Source organism: Sorex fumeus, unplaced genomic scaffold, assembly GCF_029834395.1.
Source record: "Sorex fumeus unplaced genomic scaffold, SorFum_2.1 ptg000015l, whole genome shotgun sequence".
Taxonomy (NCBI): domain Eukaryota; kingdom Metazoa; phylum Chordata; class Mammalia; order Eulipotyphla; family Soricidae; genus Sorex; species Sorex fumeus.
In genome coordinates, this window is record NW_026606072.1 from 18,572,354 (window position 1) to 18,597,230 (window position 24,877).

At 40.6% G+C, this 24,877-nt stretch overlaps 1 pseudogene; it reads right to left on the reverse strand.

Moving 5' to 3' along the window:
* Positions 1–23,225: 23,225 nt before the first annotated feature.
* On the reverse strand, positions 23,226–23,348 carry LOC130021483 (uncharacterized; annotated as a pseudogene).
* Positions 23,349–24,877: the final 1,529 nt, after the last annotated feature.

The following is a 24,877-nucleotide window of genomic DNA, read 5'->3' on the forward strand; positions in this document are numbered from 1 at the left end:
TTTTGGTCACTGTTTCTTTGGAGGTGCAGAAGCTTCTTAGTTTAAGATAGTCCCATTTATCTATCTCTGTTTTCACTTGCTCGGCCAGTGGTTGGCCAGTGGTATAAAATATTTGAAGATACCATTAGCTTCAATGTCATGGAGGGTTTTGCCAACTTTGTCTTCAGTGTACCTTATGGATTCCGGTCTGATGTTGAGGTCTTTAATCCATTTTGATCTTTCTTTTGTACATGGTGTTAGGCGGAGTTCTCAGCCCATTTTTTTGCATGTAGACATCCAGTTTTGCCAGCACAATTTGTTAAAGAGGCTTTCCTTACTCCACTTCACATTTCTTTCTCCTTTATCAAAGATTAGATGATTATATGATTGAGGGGAGATGTCAGTGTATTCAACCCTGTTCCATTGGTCTGCAGCTCTGCCTTTGTTCCAGTACCATGCTGTTTTAATTATTACTGCTTTGTAGTAGAGTTTGAAATTAGGGAGGTTGATTCCTCCCATTTTCTTTTTCCCAAGAATTGCTTTACCTGTTCGTGGGGGCTTATTGTTCCGTATGAATTTCAGGAGTGTTTGCTCCATTTCTTTGAAGAATGTTGTGGGTATCCTTATAGGGATTGCATTGAATTTGTACAATGCTTTGGGAAGTATTGCCATTTTGACAATGTTAAGTCTCCCGACCCATGAGCAGGGGATATCTTTCCATTTTCTCATGTTCTCTTTTATTTCCTGAAGTAGCATTTTGTAGTTTTCTTTGTACAGGTCCTTTACTTCCTTAGTTAAGCTGATTCCTAGGTACTTGATTTTCTGGGCTTGCCAGGCTTTGCTGTGCGGGCGAGATACTCTCTGTAGCTTGCTGGGCTCTCTGAGAGGGGCGTAGGAATAGAACCTGGGTTGGCCAGGTCGGCTGCATGCAAGGCAAACGCCCTTCCTGCTGTGCTATCGCTCCATCTCAATCAGGCTAATACGGAAATGTAGGAGGGCTGGGGAGAGCACAGGAGGGGGTCACTTGCCTTACATGCAGCCAACCCAGGTTCCATCCCCAACACCACAGATGGCCAGCTGAGCTCTGCCAGGAGCCATCCCTGAGCACAGCCAGGCAGGAGAAATACCTGACTCTGTTCACTGAGTAACATACACACACACACAAACACACACACACACACACACACGTGCGCGCGCACACTCACACTGCTGGCATTATTTTTGGGTGATGAATATTCGGTGTGACAGGCGTCCTGTGAAGTGTGACAGGCATCCTGTGGAGTAAGGTCTCCGGCAGACGTGTGGCTCTTGTGAAGCGTTATTCAAGTCAACGCTATGCCCAGAAGACCGGGCCTGAATTTAATTGGCTAGCCTCCAGAACTCCAATTCTCCTGGTTCGAGGCACAGTAAAGGCAAGTGAGAAGCAGTCTCCAGTGCCAACTCAGAGCGGAGAGCATGTGACACCGCCCCTGCGACTCTTCTTTCAGTTCCATACCAACAAGAAATAAAATCATTCGCACTAGAAGACTTGTATCCTGACATGTATGATAGCAGTAAGCTCATTGCTTCAAGGTGGCAGCAGCCCAAATATCTGCCACCAGATGAATAGATAAATAAAATGTAGCATGCACTAGGTTAATCAGCTGTCTTAAGGCATGAAGTATTGAAACATACTGAAGCCACACAAGAAAGGCCACATGTGGAATGATTTCATATTAAATGCTCAAATTATACTGTGGAAATTGGTCTTCAAGTCCATAGAGACAGAATATCAGTCAATGATTGCTCAAGACAAGAAAGGGAGAAAGAAGAGGCAGTTAACGGGTGTAGGATTTCTTTTGAAGTTGATTAGATAACCATGATAATTGCATAACCTTGTATATATACTCAAGCCACTAAATAACACATTTTCTACAATTTATTTATTTTTATTGAATCACTGTGAGATACAGTTACAAAGCTTACATTATCAGGTTTCAGTCATACAATGTTCCAGCACTCATCCCTTGACCAGTGTACATTTCCCTCCACTAATATCCCCATTTCCCTCCTGCTACCAGCCCCTCCAGCCTGCCCCTATGACAGTCTCTCTCTCTCTCTCTCTCTCTCATTATGGTTTGCAATACAGATACTGAGAGGTCACCATGTTTGTTACATTATCCACTTTCAGCACACATCTCCCATCCAGAGCGGTCCTCCAACCATCATTGCCTTAATGGTCCCTTCTCTCTCCCAACTGCTCTCTCCCCCAGCCCTTGAGGCAGGCTTCCAAAGATAGACTAATTGTCCTGGCATTTTTTCCTTGGGTGTTCATCTCATACTATGTTTTTTCTTTTCTTTTTTAATATCCTACAAATGACTGCAGTCATTCTATGTCCTTCTCCTTCTGACTTATTTCACTCAGCATGATACTTACTCTTCATGTCCATCCATTTATAAGTGAATTTCATGTCTTCATTTTTTCTAACAGCTGTATAGTATTCCATTGTGTAGATTTACCATAGTTTATTTAACCAGTAATGAGACATTTTTACAAGCTAAATTCTATGATATATGAATTACATCTCAATTTTTAAAAATAAATCCTTAGTATCCTTAATCCTTATTAACTATGCACCACAAAGAAAATTTGATTTTTTAAATTTTTTTTATTATTTTTAGTGAAACACCATGAGGTACAGTTGTAGATTTACAATTTTTTGTGCTTGGGTTTTGATTATACAATGATCAAATACCCATCCTTCCACCAGTGCCCATTTTCCACCACCATGGATAATATCCCTCCCATCCCCATCCCTCCCATCTTACCCTGCCTCTGTGGCAGGGCAATCCCCTGTGTTCTCTCTCTCCTTTTGGGTGTTGTGGTCTGCAAAAGAGGCTTTGAGTGGCAAACATGTTCAGTCCATAGTCTACTTTCAACATGCATCTCCCCTCCTAGGAGGATCGTCCAAACACCCTTTATTTGGTGCTCCCTTCTCTATCTGAACTGCCCTTTCCCCTAGAATACCCGGCTGGCCTCTAAGCTATGGAGTAATCCTCCTGGTGTTGATCTCAGCTATTCTTGGGTATTAATCTCATATTTGTTTCTTTATATTCCCCAGATGAATGCAATCTTTCTATGTCTATCCCTTGCTTTCTGACTCATTTCGCTTAGCATGATACTTTTCATGTAGTACCACTTGTATGTAAATTTCATGACTTCATATTTTCTAACAGCTACATAGTACTCCATTGTGTAGATGTACCAAAGTTTCTTTAACCAGTCATCTGTTCTTGGGCATTCAGGTTTCTTCCAGTTTCTGGCTATTGTAAAGAGTGGTGCAATGAACAAACAAGTGCAGATATCACTTCGACTATACATTTTTGCCTCTCTGGGATATATTCCCAGGAGTGGTATTGCTGGGTCAAATGGGAGCTCAATTTCTAATTTTTTGAGAATCGTCCATACTGTTTTCCAGAAAGGCTGAACCAGTCGACATTCCCACCAGCAGTGAAAGAGTGTCCCTTTCTCGCCACATCTGCGTCAGCACCCGTTGCTTTTGTTCTTTTGGATGTGGGCCAGTCTCTGAGGTGTGAGATGGTATCTCATTGTGGTTTTGATCTGCATCTCCCTGATAATTAATGATGTAGAGCATTTTCTCATGTGCTTTTTTGCCGTTAGGATTTCTTCTTTGAGAAAGTTTCTGTTCATTCATTGCCCCATTTTTTTTTTATTATTTATTTATTTTTTTTGCTTTTTGGGTCACACCTGGCGATGTACAGGGGTTATTCCTGGCTCTGCACTCAGGAACCACCCCTGGCGGTGCTCAGGGAACCATATGGGATGCTGGGAATCAAACTCGGGTTGGCCGCATGCAAGCAAATGCCCTACCTGCTGTGCTATTGCTCCAGCCCCTAAGATAATTATTTTGATGTTAAAATTTATTTGTGGATATTGTATATTTATCATACTTATCCATTTGTCTATCCCTCCTTTGAGCACTATTTTTTTTTTCTTTTTTTTTTCCCCTTTATTTTATTTTATTTTTTTTAAAGTTGTAGATTTACAATTTTTTGTGCTTTGGTTTCAATTATACAATGATCAGATACCCATCCCTCCACCAGTGCCCATTTTCCACCACCATGGATAATATCCCTCCCACCCCCATCCCCCCATCCCCCCGTCTCTGTGGCAGGGCAATCCCCTGTGTTCTCTCTCTCCTTTTGGGTGTTGTGGTCTGCAAAAGAGGCATTGAGTGGCAAACATGTTCAGTCCATAGTCTACTTTCGACATGCATCTCCCCTCCTGGGAGGATCCTCCAAACATCCTTTATTTGGTGCTCCCTTCTCTATCTGAATAGCCCTTTCCTCTAGGATACCCGGCTGGCCTCTAAGTTATGGAGTAATCCTCCTGGTGCTGATCTCAGCTATTCTTGGGTATTAATCTCATACTTTGTTACTTTATATCCCCCAGATGAATGCAATCTTTCTATGTCTATCCCTCTCTTTCTGACTCATTTCGCTTAGCATGATACTTTCCATATTGTACCACTTGTATGTAAATTTCATGACTTCATCTTTTCTAAGAGCTACATAGTACTCCATTGTGTAGATGTACCAAAGTTTCTTTAACCAGTCATCTGTTCTTGGGCATTCAGGTTTCTTCCAGTTTCTGGCTATTGTAAAGAGGGCTGCAATGAACAAACAAGTGCAGATGTCACTTCGACTATACATTTTTGCCTCCCAGGAGTGGTATTGCTGGGTCAAATGGGAGCTCAATTTCTAATTTTTTGAGAATCGTCCATACTGTTTTCCAGAAGGGCTGAACCAGTGGACATTCCCACCAACAGTGAAGGAGTGTCCCTTTCTCGCCACATCCACGCCAGCATCGGTTGCTTTTGTTCTTTTGAATTTGGGCCAGTCTCTGAGGTGTGAGATGGTATCTCATTGTGGTTTTGATCTGCATCTCCCTGATGATTAATGATGTAGAGCATTTTCTCATGTGCTTTTTTGCCATTCGGATTTCTTCTTTGAGAAAGTTTCTGTTCATTTCATTGCCCCATTTTTGGATGGGGTTGGATGTTTTCTTCTTGTGGAGTTTAACCAGTATTTTGTATATCCTGGATATCAACCCCTTGTCAGATGTGTATTCGGTGAATATCCTTTCCCATTCTGTAGACTGTCTTTGTATTTTGGTCACTGTTTCTTTGGAGGTGCAGAAGCTTCTTAGTTTAAGATAGTCCCATTTATCTATCTCTGTTTTCACTTGCTCGGCCAGTGGCGTGGCATCTTTGAAGATACCATTAGCTTCAATGTCATGGAGGGTTTTGCCAACTTTATCTTCAATGTACCTTATGGTTTCTGGTCTGATGTTGAGGTCTTTAATCCATTTTGATCTTACTTTTGTACATGGTGTTAGGCAGAGTTCTGAGCCTATTTTTTTGCATGTAGCCGTCCAGTGATGCCAACACAATTTATTAAAGACATTGCCCCATTTTTTGATGGGGTTGGATGTTTTCTTCTTGTGGAGTTCAACCAGTATTTTGTATATCCTTGATATCAACCCCTTGTCAGATGTGTGTTCGGTGAATATCCTTTCCCATTCTGTAGACTGTCTTTGTATTTTGGTCACTGTTTCTTTTGAGGTGCAGAAGCTTCTTAGTTTAAGATAGTCCCATTTATCTATCTCTGAAAAACTTTATTTTTTAAAAATTGATAAGTCTACTCTTCATTCCAATTTCCTTAGTAGTTTTTTTTTTTTTTTTTTTTTTTCTTTTCCCTTTATTTTATTTTATTTTTTTTAAAGTTGTAGATTTACAATTTTTTGTGCTTTGGTTTCAATTATACAATGATCAGATACCCATCCCTCCACCAGTGCCCATTTTCCACCACCATGGATAATATCCCTCCCACCCCCATCCCCCCATCCCCCCATCTCTGTGGCAGGGCAATCCCCTGTGTTCTCTCTCTCCTTTTGGGTGTTGTGGTCTGCAAAAGAGGCATTGAGTGGCAAACATGTTCAGTCCATAGTCTACTTTCGACATGCATCTCCCCTCCTGGGAGGATCTTCCAAACATCCTTTATTTGGTGCTCCCTTCTCTATCTGAATAGCCCTTTCCTCTAGGATACCCGGCTGGCCTCTAAGTTATGGAGTAATCCTCCTGGTGCTGATCTCAGCTATTCTTGGGTATTAATCTCATACTTTGTTACTTTATATCCCCCAGATGAATGCAATCTTTCTATGTCTATCCCTCTCTTTCTGACTCATTTCGCTTAGCATGATACTTTCCATATTGTACCACTTGTTTGTAAATTTCATGACTTCATCTTTTCTAAGAGCTACATAGTACTCCATTGTGTAGATGTACCAAAGTTTCTTTAACCAGTCATCTGTTCTTGGGCATTCAGGTTTCTTCCAGTTTCTGGCTATTGTAAAGAGGGCTGCAATGAACAAACAAGTGCAGATGTCACTTCGACTATACATTTTTGCCTCTCTGGGATATATTCCCAGGAGTGGTATTGCTGGGTCAAATGGGAGCTCAATTTCTAATTTTTTGAGAATCGTCCATACTGTTTTCCAGAAGGGCTGAACCAGTGGACATTCCCACCAACAGTGAAGGAGTGTCCCTTTCTCGCCACATCCACGCCAGCATCGGTTGCTTTTGTTCTTTTGAATGTGGGCCAGTCTCTGAGGTGTGAGATGGTATCTCATTGTGGTTTTGATCTGCATCTCCCTGATGATTAATGATGTAGAGCATTTTCTCATGTGCTTTTTTGCCATTCGGATTTCTTCTTTGAGAAAGTTTCTGTTCATTTCATTGCCCCATTTTTGGATGGGGTTGGATGTTTTCTTCTTGTGGAGTTCAACCAGTATTTTGTATATCCTTGATATCAACCCCTTGTCAGATGTGTGTTCGGTGAATATCCTTTCCCATTCTGTAGACTGTCTTTGTATTTTGGTCACTGTTTCTTTTGAGGTGCAGAAGCTTCTTAGTTTAAGATAGTCCCATTTATCTATCTCTGAAAAACTTTATTTTTTAAAAATTGATAAGTCTACTCTTCATTCCAATTTCCTTAGTAGTTTTAATCTTTTTTTCTATACTTAGAGCCTGTTTTATAAAGAAAAAGCTCAAATTTACTGTTGATCTACTGATATAAGTTAAAACAAATTACAGCTCTTTATAAATCTTTGTAAAACTTAAACAGGAATAATGGATGCATAAATGCTATATATATATATATATATATATATATATATATAGGCTGTGGGGGTTTACCAGGGGGCTGGAGGATGGTGGATGTGGGGAGTTAAAGTGTTTTTGCTTGCTGTTTGCTTGTTTGTGCTTTGTATTGTGGCTTTAGAGATCAAAATAAAGGTTTTGCTCATGTGGGCAAGCTCTTTATCACTGAGTTATCTAAACACTTCCCAACACACATGGAGAAATGCTCTTCTTATGCATTCATTCTGCAAATGAGTTTTCTGTATGTGGTGTGCCAAGCCCTGCAGCGCATGTGGGGCCCTGGCAGGACTTTCCAGCAGACAAGGGCAATTCAAGAAGTTGAAAGGCTTCCCCTGGAGTGCACAAAGCTCCTTGGGATCACATGAGGAAACACCCCACTTTGACTGGAGGGTGAGGGGAATTTTTCTGGAGTTCTTGAATCCTAACAGAGACTTGAAGTTGAGCCAGAGTCGGGTATACAAAGAGTAGAGTAAGGATTCTTCCAGAAAGAGGAAATAGTATAGGCAAGGATCTTAAGGTGGGAGAGAACCCAGCATATTCTGGGAACTGAAAACTGATTAGAATAGCTTTCACAAAACATTTGATCTTAATAGTCACTCTGAGCTGGGTCCAGAGTATTATATTGAGGAATTCAGTATTCTTGCCAGGGGTCCAACTTGCTCAAACTTCACTTGGTATGTCAATGTGTTTTCAATGGCAGGAAACAGAAAGTATGACTCATAGAGGCTTAAAGATTAAGGCCAGCTATTATGTTGATTGACAGGAAGCCTTGCGCTAGGGTGGACTTCAGGGTGGTGAATTTCGTGGCTCAACCAAGTTGTAGAAGTCCAGTTGTCCACCTGTTCAGTTTCTTTCTCTACTTATTTTCTTTCCAGGCCAACAACTTAATTGCTCTCTGTCAATAGGAAAAATATACTTCTCTTTCCTGAGAGCAAATGTTCCCAGTGTCATATTGTACAAAACTCTATAGGGTGTGGTTATTGTGAATGGCTGGATTACTGGTCCAGCAAGGATCCAATGATCAGGAGTTACCTTAGTGCAAGTTTGCTGGAAGGGGGCAGAGAGGGGGCAGAGATGGGGAGAGAGGTGGACAGTTAACACAGCAGGGTGCCTTGGACTAGCATTACCTTCAGTGAAACCTGCCATGGTGTCCTCCTTCACTTTCACTTCTAAAAACAAGTCACAGTCCAACTTCAAAGTGTACCGACACAATGACTAATGTGGTTGTTCTTGCCACAGGTTTTGAGAACTGGCTAGCACACTGACCAACTTCCTAAAAACGGTCCTGAAACCTCTCTCTATGTCCTTGAATTTCCACCATGGTCACCACATCTCTTTCTCTCCCCCATCTTCCTCTCTGGTCTCAAAGCTGAGTGGGCTGTTACCTTGTTTTTTTGCTCTCCTTGAAGTCACTTAGCTTGTGTTTTTCCACCCAGCAGAAAACCACTGCACCCCACACACTGGGGAACAGAATTTCAAGTCACCTTCTGTTTCCCTGCATGCATGTGGGAGGCCCAAGTCCTATCCCTAGCGTTACATGGTCCCCCACCTTCTGTTTCCCCACAAAGGGCCCCCATTTATGTTGCCCGAAATCCCATAGAGTTCCACCATCTGTTTTAAGGGTTTCTTGCATAAAATCTGAACTCCTGATAGTTCACAATTTTCCAGCATAGTATTCTATTCATCACAAATCAACACTAAAAATTTCACAGAAATTATTCTATGTGGGTAACAATAATTTCAATGTGACTAGTAAAATACCACATATTATATCCAAAGACAATTGAAAATGGGGAAACCATTTATAAAATATACGGTTCCTTTGGGCTGGAGCGATAGCACGGTGGTAGGACGTTTGCCTTGCATGGGGCCGGCTTGGCTGACCCAGGTTTGATTCCTCCGCCCCTCTCGGAGAGCCTGGCAAGCTACCGAGAGTATCTCGCCCGCCCGGCAGAGCCTGGCAAGCTCCCCGTGACATATTCGATATGCCAGACACAGTAACAACAAAGTCTCCAATGGAGACGTTACTGGGCCCGCTTGAGCAAATCGATGAACAACGGGAGGACAGTGCTACAGTACAACGGTTCCTTTAATGTTTAGCATTCCTTCTACATAGATAAGAAAAGACAAACATGTCAAAGTAAAAGACAGAGGCTGTCATTTTACCAAAGACAGTGAAAGAGAAAGTGATAACATTTATCATAATTTTTGCCTATCAGATTGGCAAGGGAAAAGAATAGCAATTGCCAAGACTGAGAATGCAGGTTAGTGGTAAAGCACTTGCTCCTGAGAGTGACAGCTGGAACTTACTTGGCACCAATATATATTTGTATCAATATTTAAATGTTTACTTTGGAGGGTCACAACCGGTTCTTTCAGGGGCTCGTCCTAACTCTACCCATGGGGGTCACTTTCATTTAGTGCTCGGGGGACCATGTAATGCTAGGGATAGGATTTGGGCCTCCCACATGCAAAGCGTGTTCCTAGACCTTTTAGCTAAGCACTTGCTTAATTTATTATTATTATTTTTTTATTTTTATAAAATTGCTCACAATAATTGATTACATTCAACATTCCAACACTATTCCACCACCATTATACCTTCCCACCACTGAATTTAAAATTATTCCACCCCAATCTCCAAAATCTGTCCCCAAAGAAGAACATAATAGCTTATTTTATATTGCTTGTTAGTAATAATCACTAAAGATGATCAAAAAAAGTTTCCTTAGAGGAAAGTGTGTGAAGATTGTTGTATCACCCTGGAGTCATTGATCACTTGATCACTTGACTTCCTGTTAATCGTCAGTTTGCTCGAGCGGGCGCCAGTAATGACTCCATTTGTCCCTGTCGCGTGCTAGTGTAGCCCAATGGCGTCTGTTTGCTCTAGGAACACGAAGAGCCTCAAACCGATCTTTCATGATCTTCATGTCTGACCATCTGGTAGGTGGGCAGCCACGCGGTCTTTTGAAATCCCATGGAATCCAGTCGGTAACAGCTCTAGTCCAGCGGTCATCTCTAAATCTTATTATGTGACCAGTCCATCTGATTTTTGACACCTTGGCAAACGAGACAGCATCCCTGATTCTTGAGCGTTGACGGAGGTCGGAACTCCGGATTCTTTCTCTCATTTGAGTGAAACGTGATATTCCAAGCATAGTTCTTTCGATTCCTCTTTGGGAGACCCGAATAGCATTCTCATCCTGTTTACGTAGGGCCCAGGTCTCTGAGGCATATGTTAGTGCAGGAAGAACAGTGGAATCAAAGAGATGTGCCCGGAGCCGGAGGTTCTTCGTCCTCTTAGCTATTTCTTCGATGCTCTTGAAGGCGTTCCAAGCTGCTCTCTTCCTCCTACGCAGCTCGGGTGCCAAGTCATTTGTCATGTTGACTTCTCGACCTAGGTACACATAGCTGTTGCATTCGGAGATGGTCGTTCCATTGAGAGCAAATGGAGCGTCAGGAACGTGGCTGTTTCTCATAAACATTGTCTTCATGAGATTCAGCTGTAGTCCGACCTTTTCACACTCACGGTCGAAGTCGGCCAGCATTTGTGCCACTTGGCTAATGTTTGGTGTTATTAAAACAATGTCATCAGCAAAGCGGAGGTGGTGTAGTTGCCGACCATCTATATTCACTCCCATTCCTTCCCATTCCAGTCATCACATGATGTTCTCGAGGGTGGCACTGAAGAGTTTCGGTGAAATGGTATCACCCTGCCGAACCCCTCTCTTGACATCAATGATTACTTCTTTGTAGAATGGTGAGATCCTGGTAGTAAATCTGCAATACAGCTCACGGAGGATCCTGATGTGTTGAGTTTGAATGATTGGCTAGGGCTTCAATGACCACTTCCATCTCAACAGGATCAAAGGCCTTCTTTAAATCAATGAACATTAGACAGAGCAGCATCTTGAACTCCCGAGAAACCTCAATGAGCTTGGTTATTGTGTGGATATGGCCGATGGTGCTGAATCCTTTTTGGAACCCGGCTTGCTCGCATGGTTGTCCTTCATCTAGTGTTCTGCCAATCCTATTCAGGATGACTCGAGTGAACAACTTGTAGATGACAGACAATAGGCATATCGGGCGATAGTTGCCAATGTCATGGATGTCTCCCTTCTTGTACAGTAGTACAGTCCTGCTGGTATTCAATTGGGACGGAATCTTGCATTCAGACAGGTAGTATGTGAAGAGCCACGCCAGCGTATTGATGAGTCATTAAATCCTTATAAAGTATGATATGTGGCCATGTGTCCCAAAAATTCTAAGATTTTAAATAGGGTGAGATAGCGAGAATTAAGTTTTTAACTGGATGGTGACTTTGGGGTCCAGAGACATCTCTGTTTCATGTTGCTCTCTTCCTCTTCTGAGGTTTATTTGTTAGTTTCTGCATCTTGGCCATTAATGAGCTTAAATGGCACCAGAGGCAGTTTGTGGGCATGACTTCCAGGCTACCAGAAGCACAGGAAGATGGCTGAGGTAACCTTACCCAACTCCGTGTGAGCCTGGAGATTTCAGTCACGGTCCTGCATATTGGGGTTCTCAGCAGATTCTTTCATGGGTGAGGCTCGTCTGAGCCTGTGGAAATCTGCAGTGAGCGTAGCGGTGATTGAGTTCTGGAGATTTTAGGCTACTGGGATATTTGGGCACAGGTGGTGGGACTCACCCACTCCCCTCTGGGTTGTCCCTGATGAGACAGTCTGGCACAGGGTCTGGAGGCACAAGGGATCATTCTTGGTGGAACTTAGGGTTCCATATAGGGTATCAGGTCAGCCACATAGAAGGCAAGCACCCTACCCACTATACTATATTTCTGGCTCCCCAGGATACACTTATTTTTGATAAGTAATTAATACTTTGAAAGATTTTTCTAAGAAAATAGTCAAGCAACAAAAAGTATAAAGTATTCATCATAAACTCTTTACAACAGCAAAGTTGAATGATGAATGATTTTTTTGTCTAGCTAGAGGAGGTTATTTAGATAAATTAGAGTCAACTTGCGTCTGCAAAATCTTGCTTGCCTATAATTTTATCTCCATGATCCAGTTCAACAACTGCTCCATATAGGTATATTTACTGAATAAACTGAATATGAATACAATATATCATCTAAGTCATAAAGAATGATGACGCATATTTGTAATTATTGAAATGGGAAAAAAACAGTCATCTATTATAAGAAGAAAAAGCGCATTACAAAACTACATGGCTGGTGCTGGAAAGATGACCCAAAGAGTTGAAACAGGTGATTTGCATGCATGAGCTCCAAGTTCCATCCCTGACACCATATAGTGTCCTAGCACCCCCAAACAACATAGATATAACCATCTCATCTGTATATAAAAAACATGTGCATGTATTCACAGAAAAATTGTTTAGATATATATATGCCAAAATATTAGTTGGGGTTCTTTCTAAGTGGTGAGGTTATAGATGTTTCTTTTCCTTCCTCCCATTCCCTTTATTCTTGCTACTATTGTACTCTGCAGGGGTCTTACACTTGTGATGTTCGGGATGCACGCTTGGTTGTGGTGCTGAAAACAATGCTGGCAGAGTGGGGATCGCACTCAGTGGTGATGTAAGGTGGAGTTGATGATGAAACTTAGGGCCTCACCACTGAACCAAGTCCAAGTCCCCAGTAGAGATTTTTTTTGTGTGTTTATACCTTTATATAATTGGTATTTCCTATAATAAGGACATGTTACTATTATTTCAGAAAAAGAAAATAAATATACTTAGAACATCCACAACAAACTTTGTCCTCTATTGACTACACTGTATCCCTGACACCACAGACACATGAAAATCAGCATAACCTACTCTGCAATTTGGTTTTCTCAGTTTGGCTTTCTCTTGCAGTGATAACATAAATATGATAGTCTTCTAGCAGCTTGTAACTCAGAAAATGTAACATATTGAGTCATTTTCATAGGAAATATAAAAAGAGAAGTTGCAGGGAGATCTTCATAAAGTAAAGCATGTGTAACGATTACTAGGTGAATAGGAGACAGAGAGTGCCACCTCGGGCCTGGTTAAGAAGGACGTTTCCTTGGTCACATGTTGTAGAGCAGCATTCCTCAACCCTGGGGCCAATTGCCTCCTGTGGGCCCCCAGGGTAGTCCTAGGAGGCCAAGTGATAGGAAACAAGGTCAGAAAGAGGTTGGTAGGAAAAGGGTAGGAAAAAGTTTGGTAAGAAAAAGGTAGAAAAAAGGTTGGTAGGTAAAAGGTTGAGAAACATTGACGCAGAGAAACCAGCTGACTACTGACCACTGTCCTTTCTACTGGGCCAGGAATCCAAGGAGTCAGTCTCGCCCAACCAAATCATTTTGTTTCAACTACATGGGAACTAGAACAATCCTCTGTGCCTGCTTCCTGCATAGACCTCTCCTCCAAAGGTTCAACTCTGCCAATAGTGTAGCCTTTCCAAGAGTAAGAGAAGAGTTTGTCTATGGAGACACATATGTGTGTCAAGGATGGGTTCTGGGGTGTTTTCGGAGCTTGAAGGGAATGGGGAGCAAGTCAGAGACTGTTTTCCTCATGTTTTAGTAAAAACCACCAAGGAATCTGATAAGATCAAATTTGAAGCTCACCTTCCTGCTGAGTGAGTATGAAGGCAAGTTTTGTTTTATTTTGTTTTGTTTTGGGGTCACACCTGGCAATGCGCAGGGGATACTCCTGACTTTGCACTCAGGAATTACTCCTGGTGGTGTTCTGGGGACCATATAGGATGCTGGGAATTGAACTCAGGTCAGCCGCGTGCAAAGCAAATGCCCTACCCGCTGTGCTATCGCTCCAGCACCACCACCACTCCCCCACCCCTTTTGTTTTTTGCTATGAAGACATGTTTTTATAAAAGGGAGCATGCCACTGTTCACAATAGCCAAAATCTGGAAACAACTGGAGTGCCCCGGAACAGACAACTGGTGAAAGAAACTTTGCTACATCTATGGTCACGGTCACGGTCCTCCCGTTGTTCATCGATTTGTTCAAGCGGGCCCAGTAACATCTCCATCGTGAGACTTGTGGTTACTGTGTTTGGCATATTGAATACATCATGGGGACCTTGCCAGGCTTTGTGTGTGGGCGAGATACTCTCAGCAGCTTGCTGGACTCTCCGAGAGGGGCGGAGGAATCCAACCCGGCTCGCTGCAAGCAAGGCAAACGCCCTACCACTGTGCTATTGCTCCAGCCCTGGTACATCTACACAATGGAATATTATGCAGCTGCTAGGAAAGATGAAGTCATGAAATTTGCTTCTAAGTGGATAGTCATGGAGAGTATCATGCTAAGTGAAATGAGCCAGAAAGAGGGGGACAGACATAGAATGACTGTACTCATTTGTGAAATATAAAATAACATAATATGAGATTGACACCCAAGGACTATAGAGACAAGGACCAGGAATATTGCTCCATAACTGGAAGCCTGTCTCATGAGCTGGGGTAGAAGGCAGTTGAAAAAGAGAGAACAATAGGTCAATGGTGGTTGGAGGGATCATTCGGGATGGGAGATGTGTGCTGAAAGTAGATAAAGGACTGAACATGATAGCTTCTCAGTGTCTATATTGCAAACCATAATGCCCAAAGCAGAGAGAGAGTATGGGGGAAATTGTCTGCCATAGAGGCAGGGGGAGGGTTGGGATGGAGGGGGATACTGGGGACATTGGTGGTGGAAAATGTACACTGGTGGAGGGATGGGTATTCGATAATAGTATGACTGAAACTCAAACATGAAAGCTTTGTAAGTGTATCTCAAGGTGATTCAATTAAAAAAAGTAAAAAAAAGGAGCATGCCCTATTGATGATATGTTGGCTTGATTTATAACTCCAAATTATTTAGACACATATTTGCCTTCATTTGTATCCTTGTCCTGACTTTCCGCATATGCTAGAGACAGCGCTGTGGCAGATAATAAAGCTCAATATACTATTTTGTCACTTTAGCCATACAATATAAGGAATGTCTAGAAAATCACAGAAGGTCCTAAGAGGGCTTTCTTACCTCACAGACAATCTTCATTCGGTCTGTTTTGGATGACAGCTCCGGCTTCTCAGTAGGTACCATCTAAACTCTAGTGAACATATAAAGCAGAGAGAAAATAATAAAAATCCTAGAACATACCCACACCACCAGTGGAAAAAAAGGTTTATAACAGAATAGTGGATAGGCCAACCACTTGCTAAGAAAGGATGACAGGACCCCTAGGCATTTAGTGTATCAGTTTGCAGAGATACCTGGAAATTACCTGGAAAAGAAAATCTGGCTTCTAGAAAAGTATTGCTTACTGGAATTCTTAGCTTGAGCATATGTGTGATTTAAGACAGTATCAAAAATAATAACAGTAAAAAAATAATAACAGTGACAATTCATACAAAAGGAGATATCAGATCATATAAAATATGTGGAGTGTTTTAACCACATGATAAGAAAAATAAGTTTTAAAGAACACTTTTCCATGCTCATTATCAAAGGCAGAAGAATGTGACTAGACTAAATGTAAAACCATCAGTGACCTCATGCATTTGGGGTGGAAATAGAAAGTTTTAAGTAGAGTTTGAAGATTTAGTGAATTGTGCCTCCTCCAGTCAGTGGAATACATTGGACCGCTATCATATAAGTAGGCTGCTCACAAACTGGTTAGAATGTTCCAGGTACAGTACATGGAGAAAGAAAATTGCCACAAAGACACTGAAAAAATGTCTAATTGAGCTATGTATTAGGTAATAGTAGATATCAATATCAAATATTCTGAATTTTATTATTATGCCTTTTTTAGAGGAGATACACAAATAAGCATTTAAGGGATGAAGAATCATGTAACTCACATTGAAATGATTCAGCAATAGTATTTGATCCCATTGGCTACTTCTGACAACTGATCAGAATATAGCTAATCAGAATAACTGCTCTCAGTGGCTGATTCTGAGAAGAGAAATTGGCCTGGGGAGGTGGGAGATTCATGATGGATGCTATATACCTAACTGAATTGTTGGAACTTAAAAAAAAAGTTTCACCTTGTGTGTAATCCTCAATTCAAAGTGAGAGAGAACAGAGACAGAGATAGTTATTTAAAACCTGGTCACAGTGAGGTCAGAGAGATAGTACAGTGGCTAAGGCACTTTATTTGCACTCTGCTTGCTGGTTTGATCCTGGACATCCCATATGGTCCCCAAGCCCCACCTGGCGTGATACCTGAGCACAGAGCCAGGAGTAAGCTCTGAACAAAACAAGTAGTCACAGCTACTAAATACAACTTTCTTTCCATTGTAAAAACAGTTAGAAAAGCTATCATTTTTTTCTAATCCATGCACACTGGATCAAAAACAGTCAATATCCCTACAAAAATGAAAGAAAGGATGATTTTTTTCTTCCCAGAGACAAGCATTATTGATATTTTCCTGTGTTTTCTCTAGATTTTCCCCACACATATTTTTTAAATATAGTTGGGATCATTTTTATATAACTTTATGATCTGCCTCTTTTTTGGCTTAATTTAACATCTTCTCATATCTCTCCCCAAAACTCTTTTTAGACAACATTTTTAATAGCTGTGATACACTGTCCTATAATATTTTGCCATTTATTTAGCCATTTCCTTTTGCTGAATATTTAAATTATTGTAGTTTTTTTTCTCTTATAAGTGACTCTGAAGTGAACATAGTTCAATCTCTTTATCTGCATTTCAGTTATTTCCTTTAGCTAAGTAGGGTTCGAGTGGGAAAGCGACTAGGTTGTAAGGTAGGAGCACTGTTAAGACATATGGTCAGATTCCTTTTAAAAAAAAAAAAGATGTTGCCAGGACAGAGCCTTCTAGAAGCTGTAGTGATTGTATCTTCATTCACAGAAGAGGACCAATTAGAAGTCAGGAGAGGGATTGAAGCGATAGCACAGTGGGTAGGGCGTTTGCCTTGTATGTGGCTGACCCGAATTCTATTCCCAGCATCCCATATGATCCCCTGACCACCACCAGAAGTAATTTCTGAGTGCATGAGCCAGGAGTAACCCCTGAGCATCACTGGGTGTGACCCAAAAATTAAAAAAAAATAAGTCAGGAGAGGGGCTGTAGAGATAGTACAGTGGCTAGGAAATTTGCCTTGCACCAGCAGACCCAGTTCGATTCCAGGCACTTCATATGGAACCAGGAGTGATTTTTGAGCACAGAGTCAGGAATAAGCCCTGAGCACAACCAGGTGTGGCTCCCTGTACCCCAACCCACCAAACAAAAGGGAGTCAGGAGAGGTATTACTGTGTTACTGTGTTCAGCAGGGTGACCCTGAAGGAAAAAAAATTTTAAAGATGATTTAAAGGTATGTGTATATTTTTCATGATTTTAAAACCACTTTCCCATTTTTCTTTAACCAGAATAACCAAAGAAACAACAATGAAATATTATTCCCATTTATAAGATCAGAAAACAACACCCAGAATGGTTGGTTTTTCATTTCATTTACAAAATGATGCAAAACACATAACTTCCGGTTCCCATTTCTGAATAATTTCCATGATCTCACAGTTGCCCCTTTCCTTTTGCTGCATCACACAGTCATTCTAGATCCCAAGGTAGAGATTGCTTTTCAGAATTCCCTGTCCACAGGACACCCATGATGAAGCTTGTTAGAAGGCAGATTTCCCCGCAGGACAGGGAAGATGCCAAGAATCTGCCTTTCTCACAAGTTCCCTGCTGATAGAGCTGCTGGTCTGTGAGCCTCAGTCTGAAGAGCAAAGTGTAAGACAGTCAGTCTCCTAAATCCGTTTTGGCAATAGTATTCCACAGATCATCATTTTTTGCCTAAAATCAAATTGTGTTCATATATACATATATATATATATATGCTGTTTCTCATATAATATTCACTAGGTTCCAGAATGTATAGATCAGTGGGTCAATAACAGACCACAGCCTGGAGGCCATCATTTTCTGCGATGGTTTCAAGTAACAAAACTGCAAAAGGAATATGACGCTGGAAAAAGAAGTTCTGCAAAGTTAAGAAGACAGATTGCAGGAATATCAAGGTACTGACTTTAGCATTCAGTTGGGGAAGCAAGAGTGAGACCCTCAAGAACTTAACCAAGCAGTCAAGACAGCATGGCTAAGTCCTGGCAAAAAGGGCTGCTGCAGGCATAAGTCAGTGTTGGAAAGGGTAAAGCAATAGGAACGAATCAGTGTTTTGGGGACAGAGAATAAACTCATTTGAGAAGAATGCATAATGTCCTGGGGGAGATAAGATTGAAAACACAGCTCCAAGATAGATTTTTATAGACTGTGAATGCTTGCTTGAATTTAGACCTTTATTTTATAGTACACACTTAGAAAATGTTTGAGCAAAGGAGTGACCTGGTAAATAGTGTTAGGAAGATGAATTTTCAGAAAGGAATGATTAGAATGTTAAAAGGCTATATTTAAATGTGAGAGAAGAGTAGTAGGAATAAGCATGAATTAATGGAGACGCAAGAGATTTTTGTGAAGAAAAAAGAGTGATAGATTGAATATATTGATGAATTACATATGGCAAGCATAGAAGAGTTTAAGGTATCTTTGAAGTTTCAGGGCTGAATGATAAACTGTTTGATGGTGATATTAGCACAAAATAGGAATGTTGGGAAACATACTGAATATATAAACAACCACCACTGCAGTTGCCTGTACCAACTTTATTATCTTAGCATGGACAAGAATATTATGATCCTAATGACAAAGGAAAAATTTAGTTATCTAGCTATTAATTAGCCTTGTCTTTTGACTCTAATGACAACTGATGAGCTTATGGTTGGTTTTCCCAGAGTGATAGATGGGTATATATAGATGTCTGCCTCCTTTCTACCTACCCTCATGACCATTGTTGGTAACAGAGTAAAGAAATTTTCCTGATTGGATCAGTGGCATACTAATAGATCTCAGACTTGGAAGGGTAACAGCGTGAATTCTGGCTTTCTGCCTGCTTTCAGCATATATGCCTTTATTAAAGACATTGATCTCATTCTGATTATATTCTGATTTCTCGTAGTTGACTCAAAACTTCCTTACTGGAATCTGAGATTCTTTGCAAGTGAGTTCAGCTTGCAAATGCACTGGCATCATTGCCTTCTAAAGTCCTTGATACCCCCAGAATAGCAAGTTATTTGGAGCAAAGAGCAGACCTTTGTACTCCATTGGCAGCCTCTTCTCAGCAAAGCGTGTGAGAGTCCGAGAGGAAGAAGCCCAGACACGTATGCAATTTCCTCCTCTGTTCATCAATTCATTCCATTGTCTCTTTGGCTGCTTTGACCTCATGCCACAATTGTAAGGTACATTGGGAAGTCCTGAGATACAATTCATAGTTCTTGCTGTACAGACAATTTTTTTTAATTAAATGAAAGCAATAATAGAAACATGTTTTTAAAGAAGAGAGATGGGTTTTAAGCCACATGTCTTTGTCAGATTCCAACTGGGAGAGTTCCATGTGTGGATTTTTTTCTTCTCACTTGTCACAGATAATTGACAAGAATTTGTGGGGGGCACCCACTCTGTTTGGAGCACAATAATAGTCTGCCATTGTTTAGACTTCCAAACAAGTTGCTGATTCAATATACCCAATACAAGAGTTGGTTTGTTTTCCTAACAGCCATTTTTATTTGAGAATGTGTATTCAAATAGATATATGTATGTGTATGTGGCATCATACATAATTTGTCATAAATTTCAGTTGATTACCAAGAAGTGACTATGATAGGAAACCATCAAGTAAAGGGTTTATCTCCATTATCTCCCCTCTTCTAGATTTACAAAATTTTGGTGATGAGAACAATGTTCTGAGCCATAAGAAAAAACAGATGCAACATTAGCGTTTGGTCCAAGTAATGAGTTCTCAGAATAATTCTGCTTTTGTTTGGCTACAAAAAAAAGTCCTGCCCTATGGTTTTATTACATTCTTAACTTCTCTTAGCCTGATATAGACCAAAGAAATTAGTGTAGCAATATCTTCATAGGATAACCTTTGGGAATAGAAAGTCATTTTTCAGAAAATAAATTACTTCAACCATAGTCACAAAGCAGAAAGATCCACAAACCAAATAAATGCCTCCAATTTTGAGAAGAGTACATACACAGAAAGGGAAAATAATTCTCTGTTGGGAGTCAACTAGACACCACGTGTTATTCAGCTGTTACACAAGATCTTTTTGATATACACCCCCCACCACACACACTTTATTTAAACACTATGGTTTGCAAAGTTGTTCATGATGATTTGTTACAAGCATTCAACATTCCATCACCAAACTCACAACCAGTGTTACCTTTCCTCTACCATTTTCTCCATTTTCCCAGCCACCCCTCAGGCCTGCCCCCATAGCAGGCTCACAATAATTTATTTTATATCACTTGTTACCACTGAATGGCTAACAAAATGATTAAAAAATACTTCAGTAAAAGAAAATTAGTGAAAAACTGTCGTATCTCACCATGGGAACATTAAGTTCTTGTCAAAGGTTTTACTAAGCTGTTGTTGCAAGTTAAACCTTCTGTGTTAATGTTTTGTGTTTTTTGTTTTTAAGTCTAGTTGGCTTCTATGTTACATACCCATCCAATATGATGTGCTCCTCCTGGGATGTCATTATTGTAGAATTTGGAGATGTTACTCCATAAAATTCATAATCTTTAACTGGGCAGTCAGCCAGAGGCATGATGGCAGCTGTTGGTGTGTGAGTGTGGCTGCCTGGACTTTGGTAGGTCAAGAACTTGCCTCGCACCCTTCCTGAGATTGCCCAGCAGGACCCAGCTGGGACAGAGTATCTGAGAAATTTTTGCAGATAGCTAATCTTTTTCAAGATTTATTTATGAATCTCTGAAATAGGGCCAGTAGATTGCTTATACAGTGGTGGTGGAGGAACATGGGACTGACATATACTTTAATGAAGCTTGTTACCCATGTAACAAGCTGAATTCTTTGAAATGTCACTTCATCTTGACATTCAAAATAGTTATTCAAACTTTGCTTATTATCTGAGTCCAAACACAAACTGAAGAGGAGAGTTTAGGTTAAATCTTGGAATGATTTGGGTCAGAAGAACACAATCATGTTTCACTTTCAGTAATGAGTGATAATTGGACAGACTAAACAATTTGTGTAACTTCAAGTTTGCATTTGTTTCAGGATATTTTCTAAATCTTTCGCAGTAACTGATTTATTTAGTTTTATAGAGTCAAAATATAATTTGGTTAACATAAATATTTAATAAAACGTATAATATAAATTTTTCTGTGTTCATAAAATTAAAGCCTCAAAATCTCAAACTATGTATTAAAAATATTTTATTATTATGTTTCAGATTGTTTCATAGTATTGAGGGGGAGTAGCACAGCAGGTAGGGCATTTGCCTTGCATGCAGCTGACCCAGCCGACCTGAGTTCGATTCCTCTGCCCCTCTTGGAGAGCCTGACAAGCTACCGAGATTATCTCACCCACACGGCAAAAGCCTGGCAAGCTACCCGTGACGTATTCGATATGCCAAACACAGTAACAACAAGCCTCACAATGTTACTAGGCCCGCTCGAGCAAATCAATGAACAATGGGAGGACAGTGACAGTGACATAATATTAAAATGTAAGGTGTTGATAAGCAAAGTTATTTCACTCTACCACCATGATCTTCTACCATTTTTCCTGTATCACTCTAGTGTGGTCTTCTTTTCCCCTCACACTGGTGCCCCTGCTGTTAGTCAATAAGTTTTTTAATTCAAGGCCAAGGGTTTGTCATTCTTCATTAAGATTTCCTTGTTTTGTATCCATATTCCACAGATGAGTGAGATGATCTGGTATTTTTTTCCTCTCTGATATTAACATGATACCCTTCAGTTCCTTCCCATTGCTGTGAAGCATATGACTAAATAATTTCTTATGCATTTATAGCATTCCATTCTGCATACATTCCACACCTTCTTCATGCATTCATCTGTTGCTGGACATTTGGATTGCTTCCAAATCCTGGCTATGTACCAAGTACTGCAATGATCAGACAAGTGTATAGATCTATTCAAATTATGCTTTTTGTATTTGGAGGCAGATGCCAAGAAGTGAACTTGCTAGTTGTATGTGAGATCTAGTCTTCATTTTGGAGGGGGGGGGGGAATCTCTGTGTTGTCTTGTATAGAGGTTGATCCAGACAGCATGCCCTCCAACAATAATGAGAGTTACCTTTTTTTTACCACACCCCTGCCAGCACTGGTTGTTTTCTCAAACTGTCCATTTTTATGTGCTCAAAAACATAGTTTCAAATGGTCAGTATGATAAAAAATGTATTTGTTTGTTTTTTGTTTGGGGGCTACACCCAGCAATAGTCAGGGTTTACTTTTGGCTTGGCACTCAGAAATTACTACTGATGATTCTCTGGGGACTATATGGGATGCCAGGGATTGAACCTGGGTCAGCTGTGTTTAAGGTAAATGCCCTACCCACTCCGGCCCCAAGATACAAATATATTTCTATTTGATATTTTCCTAATTTTTTAGTTACAGTAAGGGAATCAGAGAAGACACATTGACAAACCATATTCTCCCCACCACCGCCATTAATTCGTGTGTGTGTGTGTGTGTGTGAGTGTGTGTGTATTTGGTTAAGAAGCAGAATTTATTGTGGTGAGGGATTGGACGGTATAGTGAGAGGGGAGGACGGGGAGCAGCGTCTGGGAGAAGGCAGCTCGGAGGCTCTCAGGAGAGCAGTGCCCACCATTTGTCCAGAGGCCCATGATTTGGGATGTACTTTACTCCACAGTCATCTGGAATGAGGCGCTTTTCAGTCACCATGTCTTCAGACTCATCTGCATTAAACTTGGCAAAGCCCCACTTCCGGAGATGTGGATCTTCTAGCAGAGCCTCATTCCTATGCTCCTTGTTCTGCAGTTTTGTGCAGATGGACATGATGACTTTCCTAATATGAACCCTGGTTACTGTGCTGTGAAGCTTTCCAAAAGTTCCCCGCACACATGTTTGGAGCCTAAGAGTGGGGCAGCATGAGAGCAGAGAGGAGGATCCATGCATCCATGGCAAAGGACTGTCTCCGAGGTCCCTTATAGCCATCTGAGCCACAGGCTGTGTGCAGTAACCAGGTGGCAGTATGCTGTCTGCTGCCGGGCCCCACGGGGCAGAGAGCAAGTCAGCTTAATTGGCTGCACTACTTTTGTTGTATTTCCAATGCTCTATTTAAAGAATGTTTACAAATTAACAATTTTAAGTTATTTGGAAATAATTTCAGACCATTATAAAAGGCTCAGACATAAAGAATATCCACTCGCTCTAAACTCTAGCTTTTGAAATTGTTAAGTAATGACGCCTACAGGGTTGCATAACTTTAAAAAATGTTTTACATTTATTTGCAATTTAATATCAGTAAATTTTTTATTTGTATACAAATTTTATATATCTAGGGTCATGTAGAGGTTTCTCGGGAAAAAATGGGGTAACAATTGAAAAGTTTAAGAATCTCTGAACCAAATTCTTCTTTTTTGTACTGATTTTTTAAATTTAAAATTAAGATTTTAGTTGTTAATTTATAGATTAAAATATTATGGAAAAATATTATGGAATCTCAGAAGTTTGGCTTCACACCTCTGTATGTGTATAATGCTCACCAATGTATTTTTAATTATAATTTGAACTGAAATAACTATAAATCTGCCTACATTTATAAAATATAATACAGTGATAACCTTTGAATATTTTCTCCAGTATCCTCTCATGGAAATATTTTCTAAAATTATATTACAGTATTGTAGCCAGAATATTGACATTAGTATTTCTCCAGTTTTTACTTTCATAGTGTGTGTTTACACAATACTAATATTTCTATATAATTTTGCATATCTGCCACACAGTAAATGCAGGTAGTCTGTCATACAGACATTCTTTGTGTTGCCTTCTTATAAGACATACATTTTTCTCCCACCCCCTTTTATCTTTTACTGCAGACTTAAATGTACTATCTTTAGACCTCAGTTCTCCATGTAGAGTGATTAATACTGGCTCTGAATGTAAGGGCACTTCACTGCTTGGGTTGGTATCCTGGCTCTGCCCCATACTAGATAATCAATACACATTTTATAGGGCTCACCAAGGTTTCATCTGAGCCTTAGAGAAAGTAAGTGCAGCATGGTGTTCATTCAGTTATACACTAGTAGATGTCTGAACCATACCTGTCTGACAGTGATCCGTGCATGCTTACCTGTGCTGCTGAGAGCAGAGTGTCGGTTGTCTCAGTCTGGGGTTTACCCTTCATTTCATTTCCTTGGGATCCAATCAATTCTCTTTTCTTTCAGCGTGCTACTTGCCTATGGTACTAAGTAGACAACGCCTTTGCTTTCTGTTCCCCTTTGTTTCCTTTTTCATCAGTGTCATCCAGGAAACAGATTTTCATCCCAGCACTGTCAGTCCTATCTTAGTAGCAACAATTGAGTCCAGCTTGTATGTTTTCAATGATCCCAGAATCAACATTTTGCGCCTTCCTCAGTAATACCACACCATCCAACCACACCCTTTGCTCAAAACTCTTAGATTCCTGCAGTGTCAGGCATCTTAAACAATCAGAGCTCCTTAGATATTTTGTCCCTGCCTTCGGATTCTCTAGTCTAGCCTCTACCCTAGCCTCTGTTGCTTTTGCCCCAATCGTAAAGGTGGTAACCACTTCCTGAAGCTTCCACTTCTTTGA